This window comes from Myotis daubentonii, chromosome 1 (assembly GCF_963259705.1).
Source record: "Myotis daubentonii chromosome 1, mMyoDau2.1, whole genome shotgun sequence".
Classification (NCBI taxonomy): domain Eukaryota; kingdom Metazoa; phylum Chordata; class Mammalia; order Chiroptera; family Vespertilionidae; genus Myotis; species Myotis daubentonii.
Genome location: NC_081840.1, coordinates 57637455 through 57654209, shown reverse-complemented (window position 1 = coordinate 57654209; position 16755 = coordinate 57637455).

The window sequence follows — 16755 nt, the reverse complement described above, 5'->3', positions numbered from 1 at the left end:
GAATGTGAAGCCAGAGAAGGTAACACCGCCGCTTAAGTGCCAGCATGCGTCCACAGGAGACGCTGTGTCCTGACTTTGTCATCATGTTTTCCACCACCTCCTGCTGTTTCCAGAGTAAGGATCTGGTCCTTGTAACTAGAAAATGAAAATAGTGAACTTCGAATATTTTTTTAAAGCATCCCTTTTTAAAAACCGGACCTAGAGGAATAAGCCAAACCCAGCCCAGTCAGGCAGAGACACTCCCTGCAACGTTGTCAGCACGGTGATGCCAGCCATCACCCTGGGAGGTAGACGCACGTGCCCAAGTCCAGCACCCGGGTTATTCCTAACTACCACCCCTGCTGGATGACCCTCCCAAAGCACTAGAGACGCCAAAGTAGCCACTGCTTGGTGCTCACATCTATATGCCATGTCTCTCCTAGGCAACTTCACTTTGTCCATATTACTTCATGTAACCATAGATGCGCAAGTGGAACCGTCCTGAAGTATCATCTATTCTCTCATCCTGTCTGCAAATGTGGTGGGCACCGTGTTGCACCCGCTGCTGCTTGGATTCCACACCAGGAAAGACCTTTGCCCCTGGTGCTGGGAGTGCTGTCAGCGTATATATCTCAGCTGTCTGCCCCTTCGTAACTGCCTGGGCTGCAGAGACCACTCCCCCAGGGCACGTCCCCTCATCCAGTGGCTGCTCTGTGCATGAGGATAAAGCTCAGCCCAACTCAGAATGACTCTGTAGGGCAGCCGTGGGCAAACTACGGCCCGCGGGCCGGATCCGGCCCGTTTTAAATGAATAAAACTAAAAAAAAAAAAAAAAAAAAAAAAAAGACCGTACCCTTTTATGTAATGATGTTTACTTTGAATTTATATTAGTTCACACAAACACTCCATCCATGCTTTTGTTCCGGCCCTCCGGTCCAGTTTAAGAACCCATTGTGGCCCTCGAGTCAAAAAGTTTGCCCACCCCTGGTCTAGGGCCACTGTAGTGCCAGAGCCCCCATGGGGTCAGCCTCGTGTGTCCCTGAGTCTTCCCTCCATCATCTTGCTTCTGTTGCCTCCGTCCACAGGTATTGAACTAAAGCCCTCTTTAGTGACACCCCGCTGGCTAAAGTCCATCTCAGACTCGCTTCCTGGGGAACCCAACCTGTTGTAGGGTTGCCTACTAAATTTTAATTTCAGGTAAAGAACAACAACATTATGTCCCAACCATAATATTTCTACTAAAAATTACATATTTGAAACCCATTTTTAACCACGAGTCCTGTATTTATATTTGTTGAACTTGGTAATCCTAACCAGGCATAGTCCCAGAAAGAAGCCCCGAAGATGGGGGTTTGTGGTCGGACCATTCACCACCCTGTTTGCAGTGAGGACCCATCGCTGGGAGTAGATGGGCCACAAATAGCCACTGGGACAGGGAGGTGGTCCCACATTAAAGCTCCCACTGGTGATCATCTGGGATGGTATACATTAGCGAATGTGATGTATCAAGCGATGGAGATTCATGGACTAAAACAGTGGTTCTCAACCTTGGCTGCACATCAGAATCACCTGGGAATCTTTTTAAAATCCTGATTTCTGGGCCTCATCCTCTGGAAATTCTGTTTCTTTGTTATGGGGTGGGGCCACAACATTAGTAACAAAGAAACAGAATTTCCAGAGGATGGGGCCCAGAAATCAGGATTTTTAAAAGATTCCCAGGTGATTCTAATGTGCAGCCAAGGTTGAGAACCACTGGACTAAAAGCATAATGGAATCAGGTGGTTATTCCTAAGCTTGATTGGCCCTCTGGAAAAACACAGGAGAAAGCCGAGAGTAATTAATTACTAGCCTCCGTAGCAGCGCACAAAGAGGTTCTCTGCTCCAGCAGTAACGGGAGGACCAGACGCCGGACTTAAAGTTGCTCCCGGGAAAGTTAAACGCCCAGCAAAAGAAGGTCGCTAAGCCAAGGTGAGGGCCTGGACAAGATGGGGAGGCCTGGGGTGGGGATATCCGGACTGGCTGCTTCCAAGGTGTAGTTTGTATATTGTTTGCGGTCATTTGGAAGTAAAGGGGAAATTTAAGGATGGGTTAAATCAAGCTTGTTGGCAATTATTTTTCTCTAAAAAGCCTGATAATAAATATTTTAGCCACACGGTCCCTGTTGCAACTACTGAACTCTGTTGTTGTGGCTGGAAACAATATTATAAACAAGTGAGCATGGCCATATTCCAATAAAACTTTTCGGACACTGAAATTTGAATTTTATAATTCTCATGGGTCGCCCAATGTTTTTATTTTGATTTTTGTAACTGCATAAAAATGTAAAAACTATTCTTTAGCTTGCACAAAAACAGGTGGTGGGCCCAGTTTGACCTACAGCCCCGTTGGCCAAGCCGTGGTGTGACAGTGCTTTATAAGAGCTGTACCTTTGGTCTTCCTCCCAGTTCTGGCACAGAACTCCGAAAGCCCTAAGGGGTTCCTGTGAGGAGCGTTATAAAGGTGTTTTTCCTTATGTTAATGAGGTGGCTTTTGGAAAATCCCTAGGAACCAACCACGTGATTGGAGAGTTGGATCTCTGGAAGGGAGAGAGGCTGGAGGTTGAATAGTTTGGCAATGGCCAATGATTTAGTCAGTTATGCACGTGCAATGCCCGTCCATAAAAACCAGAAGGAGAGGGTTCAGAGGGCTTCTGGGTTGGTGAATGTGTGGAGATGCAGGGAGAGGGGTGCCCTGGAAGAGGGCAGAAAGCTCTCCGCTCTCCCGGTACCTCACCCTGTGCATCTCTGCCACCTGGATGTTCCTGGGTTATATCCTGTTTCTCTGCATTCTGTGAGCTGCTCTAGCAAATTAATTGAACCTGAGAAGGATGTTGTGGGAACCTCTGATCTACAGCAGGTTGGTCAGCAGCACAGGTGATAACCAGGACTGGTGGTTGTCATCTGAAGTTGGGGTAGTCTCGTGGGACTGAGCCTTGAACCTGGGAGATCTGATCTTATGCTGTCTCTAGGTAGAGCGGCAGTCAGGATTGAGATGAATTATAGGTCACCCAGCAGGTGTCCAAGAATTGCATGGTGTGGGAAACACCTGCACACAGCTGGTGTCGGAGTTACTGTGAGTGTGGCTATGTTGTGAGGGTAAAGGAGAAGCTGAATTTGTTCTTACCTGGATTAAGCTCATGCCACCTCCCACGGTGCTTATATTTAAGAACATTTTATTGGCCCCTCCTTGAGGATGGGGGTCACTGTGTCAACTTAAAGACTGCTGCGCACATAGGGTGAGAGACTTTTTTTATTGTCTCCAAAGCCTAGAAAAGGAATACCACAGTGGTGGCAACATCAATGCCATCACTATAGTTGACATTTATCGAGTGATTACTGTGTGCTGGGCGCTGTATTAAATGCTTCAAATGTATGAACTCATATGACCCTCCCGGGAAGCCCTTAAAGTGTAAATTTTATCATCCCCATATTCCAAACTAAAAGACATTAAGAAACTCACCCACTGTCCCTGAGCTTGTAAATGGCGAAATTAGGATTCGAATTTAGGAAGTCTGACGCCAGAGCCCACACTGTTGGCAACTATTCCTTCCTGCTGCTCAGACAGAATACCAAGGATTTCTCCATTATTTTTGGCTCCTTTGACCTTTTCCAGTGCAGTAAGGGCTAAAGTCACACCCACATGCCGGAGGTTGAGCTACCCCTTGTCTGTCTTTGTCAGACTGGGTCTTGCTTGTTTTTAGCTATCTGGCAATGAAATACTGGCAACCTGATTTACTTGGGCATTTTTCTATTTGCTCTCTCTTTTTTAAAATATGTTTTTATTGATTTTTTAGAGAGGAAGGGAGAGGGATAGAGAGATAAAAACATCATCGATCAGCTGCCTCCTGTACCCCCAACCCCCACCCCCACAGGGTACTGAGCCCACAACCCGGGCATGTGCCCTGACCAGGAATCGAATTGGCGGCCTCTTGGTTCCTGGGTCAGTGCTCAACCACTGAGCAGCACTGGCTGGGCCTTGCTCTCTCTTTCTCTCTCCAACCTACCCCTCTTTCTGCTCTAAAATGGCTAATATGAACATACACACTCCAGCTTTCTTCTAGTTCATATGAGTAAGGCATATCTCTTCCCGTTCTTTTACTTTGAATCTATCCATGTCATTAAAGTTCTTTTGCAGCATGTATTTGGATCTTGGCGCCCCCCCCCCCCCCGATTTCTGCCTATGCCTTTAATTAAAGTATTTAAGGCACTAGTAAAGTCTGGCCTGGTGCGCTGCCTGCTTTTGTAAATAATATTTTATTGGAATGCATTATGTCGGTTCAATTCTGTATTATCTATTTACTAGTGGCCCGGTGCACAAATTCATGCATGTTGAAAGGAAATTAATTAGAAGAAATATTTTAATATCACTATTCGCCCTTTCTCTATAAAGAAGTGTCAACCGAATTCACAACTGACAATGACAGATCAAATCACACGTGTGTGATTGGCACCAGTGATGAAGCCAGGGCTGCGAGGGAAGCCCAGGTCCTGGGTGCCAGAGGGAAGCTGGTGCCGGTAGCCAGGGGAAGGAAGGCCTATTCTTGCACAACTTTTGTGGATCGGGCCTCCAGTTTTGAAATAAAATGAACAGTTAGTTTTTTCTTGGTGCCGAAGATGAAGGCCAAATACTCCACCTACCCTGCCTGACACTCATTGTGGCTTTAATTTGCATTTCTCTGATGATTAGTGACTTAGAGCAACTTACCATATGTCTGTTGGCCATCTGTATGTCCTCTCTGGAGAGGTGTCTATTCAGGACCTGGGCTGATCAGGGGAGGGCGCCACCCCATCACCCCGCTGCTGCCGCCACTGCGGCTGCCACAGATGCCAAGGAGCTTTCATCAACACGGACTCCAATCCTTTCACCACGAAAAAATGACAACTTTCTTTAGGCATTTTCAAGATGTGTCTTTGATAGGATATGATCGATCTTTCTTTCTTTCTTTCTTTCTTTCCTTCTTTCTTTCTTTCTTTCTTTCTTTCTTTCTTTCTTTCTTTCTTTCTTTCTTTCTTTCTTTTATCCTCACCTGAGGATATTTTTTCATTGATTTTTAGAGACCATGGAAGAGAGAGGGAAAGACAGAGAGAAACATCAATGTGAGAGGCACACTTCAATTGGTTGCCTCCTGCATGAGCTCTGACCTGGGCCCCAGCCAGGGAGGAGCCTGTGACCTAGGTACATGGCCTTGGTCAGAATAGAACCCAGATCCTGCGGTCAGCAGGCCAAGACTCTATCCACTGAGCCAAACCGGCTAGAGCAGGATATGACATTTCTTAGCTCCTCCAGCAGTGGACCTTTGTTTTTTCCTCCAGGAGTGAGGTGGAAAAACCCTAGAGCAGTGGTTCTCAACCTTCTGGCCCTTTAAATACAGTTCCTCATGTTGTGACCCAACCATAAAATTATTTTCGTTGCTACTTCATAACTGTAATGTTGCTACTGTTATGAATCGTAATGTAAATATCTGAAATGCAGGATGGTCTTAGGCGACCCCTGTGAAAGGGTCGTTCAACCGCCAAAGGGGTCGCAACCCACAGGTTGAGAACCGCTGCCCTAGATCATCTTCTTGGATTCTTATTACCCAAGTTACCAAGAACACTGTGAGTGGTGTACAGGGAGCTTAGCCAATGAGTGGTCAGAAAAGGTGTTTCATCTGCAGTTCATGCGCAGAGACGAAACTGCTGGTGCACTGTGGCTGGCGGGGGCCCCCCTTTGTGTGTCTCCACTGCGGGCCCACACCAGCCACACTGTGGGCGGCTGGTGCAGGCCCCCCTGTGTGTGTTTCTGCTCTGGGCCCGCTCCAGCTGACGCAGTGGCTGGGGCAGGCCCCCTGTCTCCATGTCTGTGCCATCCGTGGCTTGTCTCACTGTGCACGCAGTCTCCTCCTGCCCATCTGTGCACGCAACCTCCTCCTGAGCCGGTTGTGGCTGTTATGGCATCCTGGCATAATTTGTATATATATATTAAAAGTGTAATATGCAAATCAACCAAACAGCAGACCATGCTATGACACCCACTGGCACCGGGCCAGCCACGGCAGGTGTGATGCGATTGGATTGGGGACCCAGCCATCGCCCCATCATTGCCCTCCAGAGGGAGGCACAGGTCACCAGCCAGCAGGGTGATCAATCGGGGGGCTCCATGATCACCCCAAGAGGGAGCCCCAGGCCACTGACCAGTGGGCTGCAGCAGATGGGTGGGGCCTCCCTTTGCAGGCACAATCGATTACATGATCGCCCTGCAGAGGGAGGACCAGGCCACCAACCAGTGGGCTGCGGCGGGGGGGCGGGACCTCCCTCTTTGGGGTGATCGATGGTGGAGCCCTACGATCGATCACCCAAAGAGGGAGGCCCAGGCTACCTGAGGGCAGTGCATAGCCTGGGCCTCCCTCTGCAGGGGTAATCCATCACAGAGCCCCAGCTGGGTAGGCAGAGCCTACCTCTTTGGGGTGATTGATCGCGGGGCTCCCAGACTGTGAGAGGGCAGAGGCCGGGCTGAGGGATTCCCCCCTTCCTGAGTGCACAAATTTTGTGCACCGGACCTCTAGTTGGTGTATAAAAATGCAACTGATTTCTGAATATTTATTTTGTATCTTGCTATTTTACTGAATTCATTTATCAGTTCTAATAGTTTTTTTTATAGAATCTTTAGAGATCTCTATTTATAGTATTGTCACACCAAATAAAGACCGTTTTACTTCTTCCTTTCCAATGTGGGTCCTCTTATTTCTTCTTATCTGATTCCTGTGGCTAGAACTTCCAGCACTATATTGAAAGTGGACATCTCTGCTTTGCGGCTAATTTTAAGAGAAATGCTTTTCATTTTTGCCCATTGAGTATGAGGTTGGCTGTGGGTTTGTCATATATGGCCTTTATTACATTGACGTATGTTCCTCTAACACAGTGGTTCTCAACCGTGGCTGCACATTAGAATCACCTGGGAATCTTTTTAAAATCCTGATTTCTGGGCCTCATCCTCTGGAAATTCTGTTTCTTTGTTATGGGGTGGGGCCACAACATTAGTAACAAAGAAACCGAATTTCCAGAGGATGAGGCCCAGAAATCAGGATTTTAAAAAGATTCCCAGGTAAGTCTAATGTGCAGCCAAGGTTGAGAACCACTGCTCTATTGCTTCTTTGCTGAGAGTTTTTATCTTAAATGGGTGCTGGATTTTATCAAATACTTTTTCTGCATTTATTGACATGATCATGTGATTTTATGCTTCATTTTGGTTTTGTGGTGTATCAGATTTATTGATTTGTGGATGTTATACCAACCTTGTATCCCCAGAATAAATCCTACTTGATCATGGTGTGTTATCTTTTTAATATATTGCTAGATCTTGTTTGCTAATATTTTGTTTATAATTTTAACATCTATATTCATCAAGTATATTGGCCTATAATTTTTTTCTTTGTAGTGTCTTAATCTGGATTTGGAATTAGGATAATTCTGGCCTCATAAAATGAGTTTGAGAGTCTTCTGTCCCTTTGAATGTTTTAGGATAGTTTGAGGATAGGTGTTAGTTCTTCTTTAATGTTTGGTAAAATTCACCTATGAAGCCATATGGTCCAGGACTTTTGTTTGTTGAGAGTTTTTTTTATTGCGGCTTCAATTTCATTAGTTGTAATCTGTCTGTTCTGATTCTCTGAGTCTTCCTGATTCAGTTTTGGAAAATTGTATGTTTCTAGGAATTTATCCATTTTGTACAGATTGCCCAATTTTTTGGCATATAGTTGTCCATACATTTTCTTACAATCCTTTGTATTTATTTGGTGTCAGTTGTTACTTCTCCTCTTTCACTTCTGGTTTTATGTATGTGGGTCTTCTCTCTTTTTTTCTTGATGAGTCTGTGTAAAGCAGTGGTTCTCAACCCTTCTGGCCCTTTAAATACAGTTCCTCATGTTGTGACCCAACCATAAAATTATTTTCGTTGCTACTTCATAACGGTAATGTTGCTACTGTTATGAATCGTCATGTAAATATCTGATATGCAGGATGGTCTTAGGCGACCCATGAAAGGGTTGTTCAACTGCCAAAGGGGTCATGACCCACAGGTTGAGAACCGCTGGTCTAAAGGTTTATCAATTTTATCTTTTCAAAGAACCAGCTCTTGGTTTCATTGATCTTTTGAAGTGCTTTTTTTTTTAGACATTTGTTTATTTCTGCTCTGATCTTTACTATTTCTTTCCTTCTACTCACATTGGGTTTGTTTCTTGTTCTTTTTCAAGTTCCTTTAAGTGTAAAGTTAGATTGTTTATTTCTAACTTTATTTTTGTTTCTTGATATAGGTCTGTAATGTTATGGATTTTCTCTCACGGCTGCTTTCACTGTGTCCCGCAGATTTGGGGTTGTTGTGTTCTCATTTTCATTTGTTTCAAGGTATTTTTTTATTTCTCCCTTGATCTCATTGTATCCCACTCATTGTTTAGTAGCATGTCATTTAGCCTCCATATCTTTGTGGGTTTTTCAGGTTTTCTTCTTGTGATTGATTTCTAGTTTCATACCCTGATGGTCAAAGAAGATGCTTGATCTGATTTCAATCTTCTTAAATTTATGGAAACTTGTTTTGTGAGTTAATATGTAATCTATCCTAGAAAATGTTCCATGTGCACATGCAGAGTGTATATTCTGCTGCTTTGGGTGAAATGCTCTGAAGATATAAATTAAATTCATCTGCTCTAGTGTGTCATTAAGGCCACTGTTTTCTTGTTGATTTTCTGTCTGGAAGATCTATCCATTGATGTTAATGTGGTGTTAAAATCCCCTCCTATGACTGTATTACTGTCAATTTCTCCCTTTATGTCCATCAATATTTGCTTTATATATTTAGGTGCTCCAATGTTGGGTGCATAAATGTTTACAGGGGTTATAGCCTCTTGTTTGGGTTGCTCCCTTCATTATTATGTAGTGTGCTTCTTTGTCTCTTACTATAGCCTTTATTTTAAAGTCTGTTGTGTCAGGTATAAGAATTGCTATCCCAGCTTTCTTTTCATCTCCATTTGCATGAAATATCTCTTTCCATCCCTTTACTTTTAGTCTATGTGTATCTTTTGTTCTGAGATGGGTCTCTTGTATACAGCATATACATGGGTCTTGTTTTCTTATCCATTCTGCAACCCCATGTCTTTTGATTGGAGCATTTAAGCCATTTACATTTAAAATTATTATTAATAGTCTTTATTACTATGTTCCTCTGTTCTCCTTCTCCCCCTCTTTGTCCTTCTTATTCACCCTTTAACACTTCTTCTGCTACTAGTTTGGTGGTAATGAACTTCTTGAACTTTTTCTTATCTGGGAAGCTCTTATTTTCTCTTCAGTTTTAAATGTTAGCCTCCCTGGGTAAAGTAGTCCGGTTGTAGGTCCTTGCTTTTCATCACTGAATATTTCATGCCAATTTCTCTGGCCTGAAGAGTTTCTGTTGAGAAATCAGGTGACAGTTTTTTGGAAGCTCCCTTGCAGGTAACTAGCTATCTTTCTCTTGCTATTTTTAAGATTCCCTCTTTGTCTTTAACCATTGCCATTTTAATTACAATATGTCTTGGTGTGGGCCTCTTTGTTTAGGACTCTGTGTTTTCTGGACTTGTGTGTCTTTTTCCTTTACCAGGTTAGGAAAGTTTTCAGTCATTATTTCTTTTTTTAAATCCTCACCTGAGGATATTTTCCCATTGATTTTTAAGAGAGTGGAAGAGAGAGGGAAATATCGATGTGAAAGAAATACATTGATTGGTTGCCTCCTGCACAAGCCCCGATCAGGGCCCAGGCTAGGGAGGAGCCCTTGACTGGAATTGAACCCAGGACCCTTTGGTCCATAAGCCGATGCTCTATCCACTGAGCCAAACCAGCTAGGGCCATTATTTATTCAAATAGGTTCCAATCCCTTGCTCGCTCTCTTCTCTTTCTGGTACCCCTATGATGCACATATTGTTAAAATTCATGTTACCCCCTAAAGGTCACTTAAACTGTTGTCATTTTTTTTTTAAGTTCTTTTTTTCTTTTTGCTGCTCTGATTGGGATGTTTTTGCTACCTTGTCTTTCAAATCACTGATTCCATACACTGCTTCATCCAACCTACTATTTATTCTTTCTAGGGTAGTCTTCATTTCAAGATATTGTATTCATTTTTGACTGGTTCTTTTTTTATAATTACTATGTCCTTTTTCATGCTATTTAGTTCTAAGTTCCTTAAGCATCCTTATAACCATTTTTTTGAACTCCATATCTAATTAATTGCTTGCTTCCATTTCATTAAGCTCTTTTTTTTTTTCTCCTGTTCCTTCACTTGGGGCATATTTCTTTGTCTCCCCATTTTGGTTGCCTCTTTGTGTTTGTTTCTATGTATTAGGTGGATCTGCTATGACTCCCAGTCTTCATAGGATGACCTTATATAGAAGGTGTCCTGAGGGACCCAGTGGTGCAGTCACCTTGATCACCTGAACTTGGTGCTCTAGGAACCTCATTTGTGTGGGTTATGAGGACCCTCCTGTTGTAATTGAGTCTTGATTGTTATTAGTCCATTTGTGCATGGTGTCAAGCCTCAGGTTAGCTGACTGTGAGGATGAACCCTGACCACGGTGTACAAGCTGCTTCCACAAGTAGTGGAATTTACATCAGGAAGGTCTGGTGCCTGCTGCAATCTCCTTTGCATTTTCTACTTGTGAAGCTATTGGAACCTGTTCTGATGTCTAAAGCGGGCCACTGGGTGTGTTGGTTTGGGGGCCTCTTGTGTGGGACTCTGGTGTGGGCCAATGTCAGATGCTGCCTGTGACTGGCCCTGGGTAACCTGCTTAGAGCTACAAAGTGGCCCACAGTTTGTGGCTGCCTTTGATGGGCCTGGGTGTGCACAGGAAGAGCCAACCTGGCTTTTATCAGCACCAGGCCCAGGGGCAGGTCAGTTAAAGTCCCAAGGCAACCCAAGTTCTGCCTCTACCTGCCAGCTGCTTGTTAGACTCAGTCACTGAAACAATACTCAAGTTACATGAGGTCGATTCTCAGTGAGTCACCAGGTATGGGCGGGTGGTATACACCAGATTGATAAGATTCCAACTTGGTGCCAGTGCTGGGTCTGAGGCCACTCAGCCAGTATCCCAGGGTACACCAAGTCTAGCTGCCACCAGTTGGGTGCTCGCACACATTTGTGGTGGGGCTGGGTCTCGGGGTCATCAGGGTGAGGCCAGCAGAGTTCATCAGGCCCAAACAGACCAAGATGTGGCTGTATGAAAGGAGGGCTCTGCACCCATTGGGCATGTGAAGAAAAAATAGTCCCTGTTCTATAGCTGCACGGTCTGTCCCAGATTCTGTCCCGGGCCTGATCTCAGGGCAGGTCACCGTGGGTTGGGAGGATGGGGCTAGTGGCTCTCTCAGGAGGGGCAGTGCTGGTCAGGTTTGAGGGGAGTTGGGGGGGTGGCCCTGCTTTAAAGCCACACAACTCAGTATTCTGGATTTTGCCCAGACCTCAGTAAGCATCTGCGCTTTTCAACTCTTCATCCAGGAAATCACTTATCTCTGTTTCATTAAGGACATTTCCTGAGGTTTTACCTTCTGCTTTCATCTGAAACTTACTCCTTTGTTTTCTTTCATTTCCCTTAACTCTCTGTTGTATTGTATTCATTAGACAAAAAGAGCCATCTTTCCTAAGTCTGTAAGGAATGTCATGTAGGAGATGAAATGTGTTATTCAACCCTGCCCTAGTTCTTGGTTGTCTTGCAAACCTTTGTGATTTTCCATGCAGCCTGTTTTATTTCTAGTGATTCCAAGTAATTGAGGCTGTGCCAAGAGCCAAGACCTGCCAGTGTCTCAAAGCAGAGGAGCTCCTAGATTCAGGCTGCTTGGAAGCCAGACCCTCAGGCAGCACCTTTTAAAGCTTATAAATACAGGATGGGGCTAAAGTGGGTTTACAGTTTTGAGTATGCAAAACCCAGAGTTTATTCTTATACTAGAGGCCCGGTGCACAAAATTCGTGCATAGGTAGGGTCCCTAGGCCTGGCCGGCAATCAGGGCCAATCAGGTTTCCCGCCTCCCTGCCTCCTCCTTCCCTCAACGCCAGTGCGCCACCACCGCGAGGTTCCCCCCTCTCTCACCACCTCCCCTTCTCTCCTCACCTTCCCCTTCTCTCACCACCCGTGCTGCCATCGCAGTTCCCCCTCCCCAACCACCTCCCTGCCTCCCCACCTCCTCCTTCCCTTGCACCCTCAGTGCCCTGCCGCCACAGCTGGTCGCCTGCCATGTTCCGTGCTGCCCCCTGGTGGTCAGCACACATCATAGCAAGCGATTGAACTCCCATTCTCCGGGTCAAACTCCCGAGGGGACACTTTGCATTTTAGCCTTTTTTATATATAGATTATTATTTATTAATTGTTATTTTCCATATGAACAACTTAAATGTACTTTATATACAGTGTTGTGGGAACATAAGTGTATGTCCCACAGGCCATCAGAACGAGGTGATTTAGAAGTGTCCCCTGGGCAGCAGTTGCAAAAATCAGGGTACCAGACAGGTGTATAAGCTCCTCTATAGGAGATACAAGAAACCGGGAATGAGGCAGAGGGATATCAGTATGATGGCGTCCACTGGCCTTCATCACTGGAGTGTACCTAAGTAGGCCCCTAAATGTGTGCAAAACCAGATGCCTGTCCTCAGGCCAAAGCTCCATGACAAGCAAACAGGCCTTTCACAGAAACACTGAGGGTGTGCTTCAGGGCGTCTGTGCCGTGCCTCGAGGGTGGTAGCCAGTCAAGAACTTCTTGTTTGTTACTAGTCCCATAGGACCCAGAAATGCAAGCCCTGCTGGCCATTAAAGCAAGGCTCCCAAAGAACGTCCCCTGGTCACAGCTGTAACAGTTGGCGTGCCATAGGAGGGTACAACTCCTTGTTGGTAGATACCAGTGAGCTGGAAAGAGGCGGAGGGAGAGTGCAAGGATGGCACTCACCAGCCTCTGTCCCCGAAGAGGAGGACCCCATCAGACCTTTAGATGGGTGTTAAGGGCCTGCCCCTAGGCTGGTGTTTTAAGCTAAAAAGCCTCTTTTGCTTATAGTCTGGGTGTTAATTGGCTGGCTGTGCTGGGTCAGTGTGGAAACCATTTAAGAACCATGTGTCATTGTTTAGCTTTGTGGGTCTGTGGACATGAGCTCCATTGGATTTCAACGCTAGATGTTTTGGGGTCTTATCTCTCACATGCATATCTTAAAAGTTGGGGTGCCTGATATGTGATCCAAGCCCTTTGCCCCTTAGGGAGAAGCTCTGAGTTTAGGATCCTCTTATGTCACCATTTTGAACCAGAACTCATCACTGGAATTTGATAGGGTTTGTATTGGATAGTATGGATATTTTAACAGTGTCAATTCTTTTAAGCCATAAACACGAATATCTTTCCACTTATTTGTGTCATCAGGCCAGCACGGGAGGGAAGTTAGGGGTGACCAGGCCAGCAGGGGAGGGCAGTTGGGGGTGACCAGGCCAGCACAGGAGGGCAGTTAGGGGTGACCAGGCCAGCAGGGGAGGGCAGTTGGGGGTGACCAGGCCGGCAGGGGAGGGCAGTTGGAGGTGACCGGGCCGGCAGGGGAGGGCAGTTGGGGGTGACCAGGCCAGCACAGGAGGGCAGTTAGGGGTGACCAGGCCAGCAGGGGAGGGCAGTTGGAGGTGATCAAGCCAGCAGGGGAGCAGTTAGACGTCAATCAAGCCAGCAGGGAAGTGGTTAGGGGCTGATCAGGCTGGCAGGGGAATAGTTAGGGGGTTATCAGGCTGTCAGGCAGAAGTGGTTAGAGCAGCCGTGAACAAACTATAGCCCACGGGCCGGATCCGGCCCGTTTGAAATGAATAAAACTATTGAAAAAAAAGACCGTACCCTTTTATGTAATGATGTTTACTTTGAATTTATATTAGTTCACACAAACACTCCATCCATGCTTTTGTTCCGGCCCTCCGGTCCAGTTTAAGAACCCATTGTGGCCCTCGAGTCAAAAAGTTTGCCCACCCCTGGGTTAGAGGCAATCAGGCAGGCAGGCAGGTGAGTGGTTGGGAGCCAGCAGTCCTGGATTGTGAGAGGGATGTCCAACTGCTGGTTTAGGCCTGATCCCTGTGGGTCCCAGATTGGAGAGGGTACAGGCTGGGCTGAGGGACAAGCCCCCCCCCCCCCGCCCCCGTGCACAAATTTCATGCACCGGGACTCTAGTATGCATATAGGTTCCCAAGTTACTCTCTTCCCCAGCCCATTTTTATCAAAACTGGAAAATATCTGGACATTACTTCTTTTCTTTTGTGTGTTTTTTTTAAATCTTTATTGTTGAAAATATTAAATATGTCCCTTCCCCCCCCCCCCCCATTAACTCCCTGCTAGCGCTCCCCTCCTTTCCAGGCCTTTACTGCTCTATCGTCTGTGACTATGGGTTATGTATATATGCATACAAGTTCTTTGATTGATCTCTTTCTACTCATCAACCCATCCTCTGACTTCCCTCTGAGATTCAACAGTCTGTTCCATGCTTCTATGTCTCTGAATCTATTTTGTTCATCAGTTTATTTTGTTTATTAGATTCCACATATGAGTGAGATCATGTGGTACTTGTCTTTCTCTGATTGGATTATTTTGCTTATCATAATACTCTCCAGGTCCCTCCATGCTGTTTTAAAGGGTAACACATACAGTGGGGCCTTAACTTATGAGTTTAATTCTTTCTGAGACTGAGCTCATTAAGGAGCTTGTTAAGGAGCTCGTTAACTCAAATTACTCTATCAACTCAATGCAAAAAATCGGGGGAGAGACAGCTGGTATCTCAAAAAACTCGTTAGTCGGGACACTCGTAAGTCAAGGCCCCACTGTATTTCTTTTTTACTGCTGCATAGTATTCCATGGTGTAAATGTTCCACAGTTTTTTTGGACCTTATTTCAATTATATTTTTTAGTCTTCTTCTCCTCCAGTGACCCCAATGACACCTATCTTAGGCTGCTTAAAGTTATCCCCTAGCTTACTGATGCTGTGCTCATTTTGTTCCAGTGTTTGTCTCATTTTGTATAGTGTCTATTGCCATGTCTCCATATTCACTAATCTTTCCTTCTGCAACGTCTAATCTGTGATTCTCCACCATTGTATTTTTCATATTGGATGCTGTAGTTCTTATTGCTAGACACGTGATTTTTTAAAATGTCTTTTATATCTCCAGTTAACATGTTTAATCTCTTCTCCAGCTTCTTATACATAAAAATATAGTTGTAACTATTTTGATATCCTTTCTAATAATTTCATCACCTGTTATTTATGGATTTTTTGAGGGGTTGATTTTTCTGTTTATAGCTCATATACTTCTAGTTTTCATGCCTGGTAATTTTAATTGAATGTCAGATATTGTGAATTTTACCTTGTTGAGTGCTGGATATTTTTGTATTCCTATAATTATTCTGGAGCTTCGCTGAGAGATGCAATTTAGCAATTTGAAAATAGTTTGGTCCTTTCCTTTTTTAGCATTCTTGGGTGGAACCAGAGCAGTGTTTTGTTAAGGATTCATTTTGTCTGATTATTGCAGCAAAACTCTTCTGAATACTCTGCCTAATGCCCTATGGGTTGAAGTTTTCCAGTTTTGTTGGTGAAAATATAAACTACTTCAAGCTTTCTATGATCAGACCCTAGTCCTTTAGATGGTTCTTTGACTGGCCACTAGTTTTTTTACACATGTGCACTGATTCATATTCAGCTGAATACTGGAAGTAGGTCTTCTGCGGTTCTCTCTATGCAGCTCACTTGTCTGGCCTGTGAACTCGAGCTAACGTGCACTCCCGACTCCCAGTTCTCTTTGGCAACTCAGAGAGGCTGCCAGGCAAAGGGGCCCTGCCTGGTCTCCCCTCCCTAAGTGGTAAGTTGGGACAATAGCAATGTTAATAGTGTCTCAGGGATCACTGTCCTTCACTGCCTCATGTCCAATGTCTTGAGACCATTTTTTTATATAATTTATTTTTGTTTTGTTTCAAGCAAGAGGGCAAATCTAGAGTCTCTTATTACTCTTACCTGACAGAGGAACTGTGCCGGGAGCCGGTCCATCCTTGCTGTTTCAAGGGACCTGGCATATATGGCATACGGTTCTTAATATGTTTGCTCACCTTCTTGGCGCTGTGTTTTAACCAAGGTCACCTCTCCGAGAAAGGTTGAATCCCCAGGTAGGGATTTTCCCCTGAAGTTAGGGAGGGAATAAAACCCCTCAAGTAAGTGCCAGGCGGGTAATTAATCCCTTTAACTACAAACAATCATGCTTAAACTACATAATCTTTTCTCCTTGGAATGGAGATAAGAAACGCCCTAACCTTTGTAATAGAGATTGATAGGATTGAATCAACTGGTATAAATACAGATGTAACCAGACAGAGAGACAGAACTCAGAACACAGAACTAGAGACAGAAGAACTTCGCTGGAGAGAGCATGCCGGAGGATCCTGGAGAGGGACTGGCCTCAGAGCCTAGAGACAGAGCCTAGCGGGAGAACATGGCAAGGGATCCTGGACTGAACCTGACTACAGAGATTGGCAGGAGAACCTGACTGGAACCTGGACACTGAACCTGACTGGAGAGCCTGGACAGAACCTGGCTGGAGAACCTAGCGAGGGAACATGGCTACAGAACCTCGCTGGAGATCCGAAGCAGAACCTCTCTGGAGATCCGGGCTAGAGATCCTGGCTAGGCTGCTGATCAACTGAATGCTATCTCCGTGTCATTCCTTCTTCGCCGACTCCGTCCACACCTTTGGGGACCCCT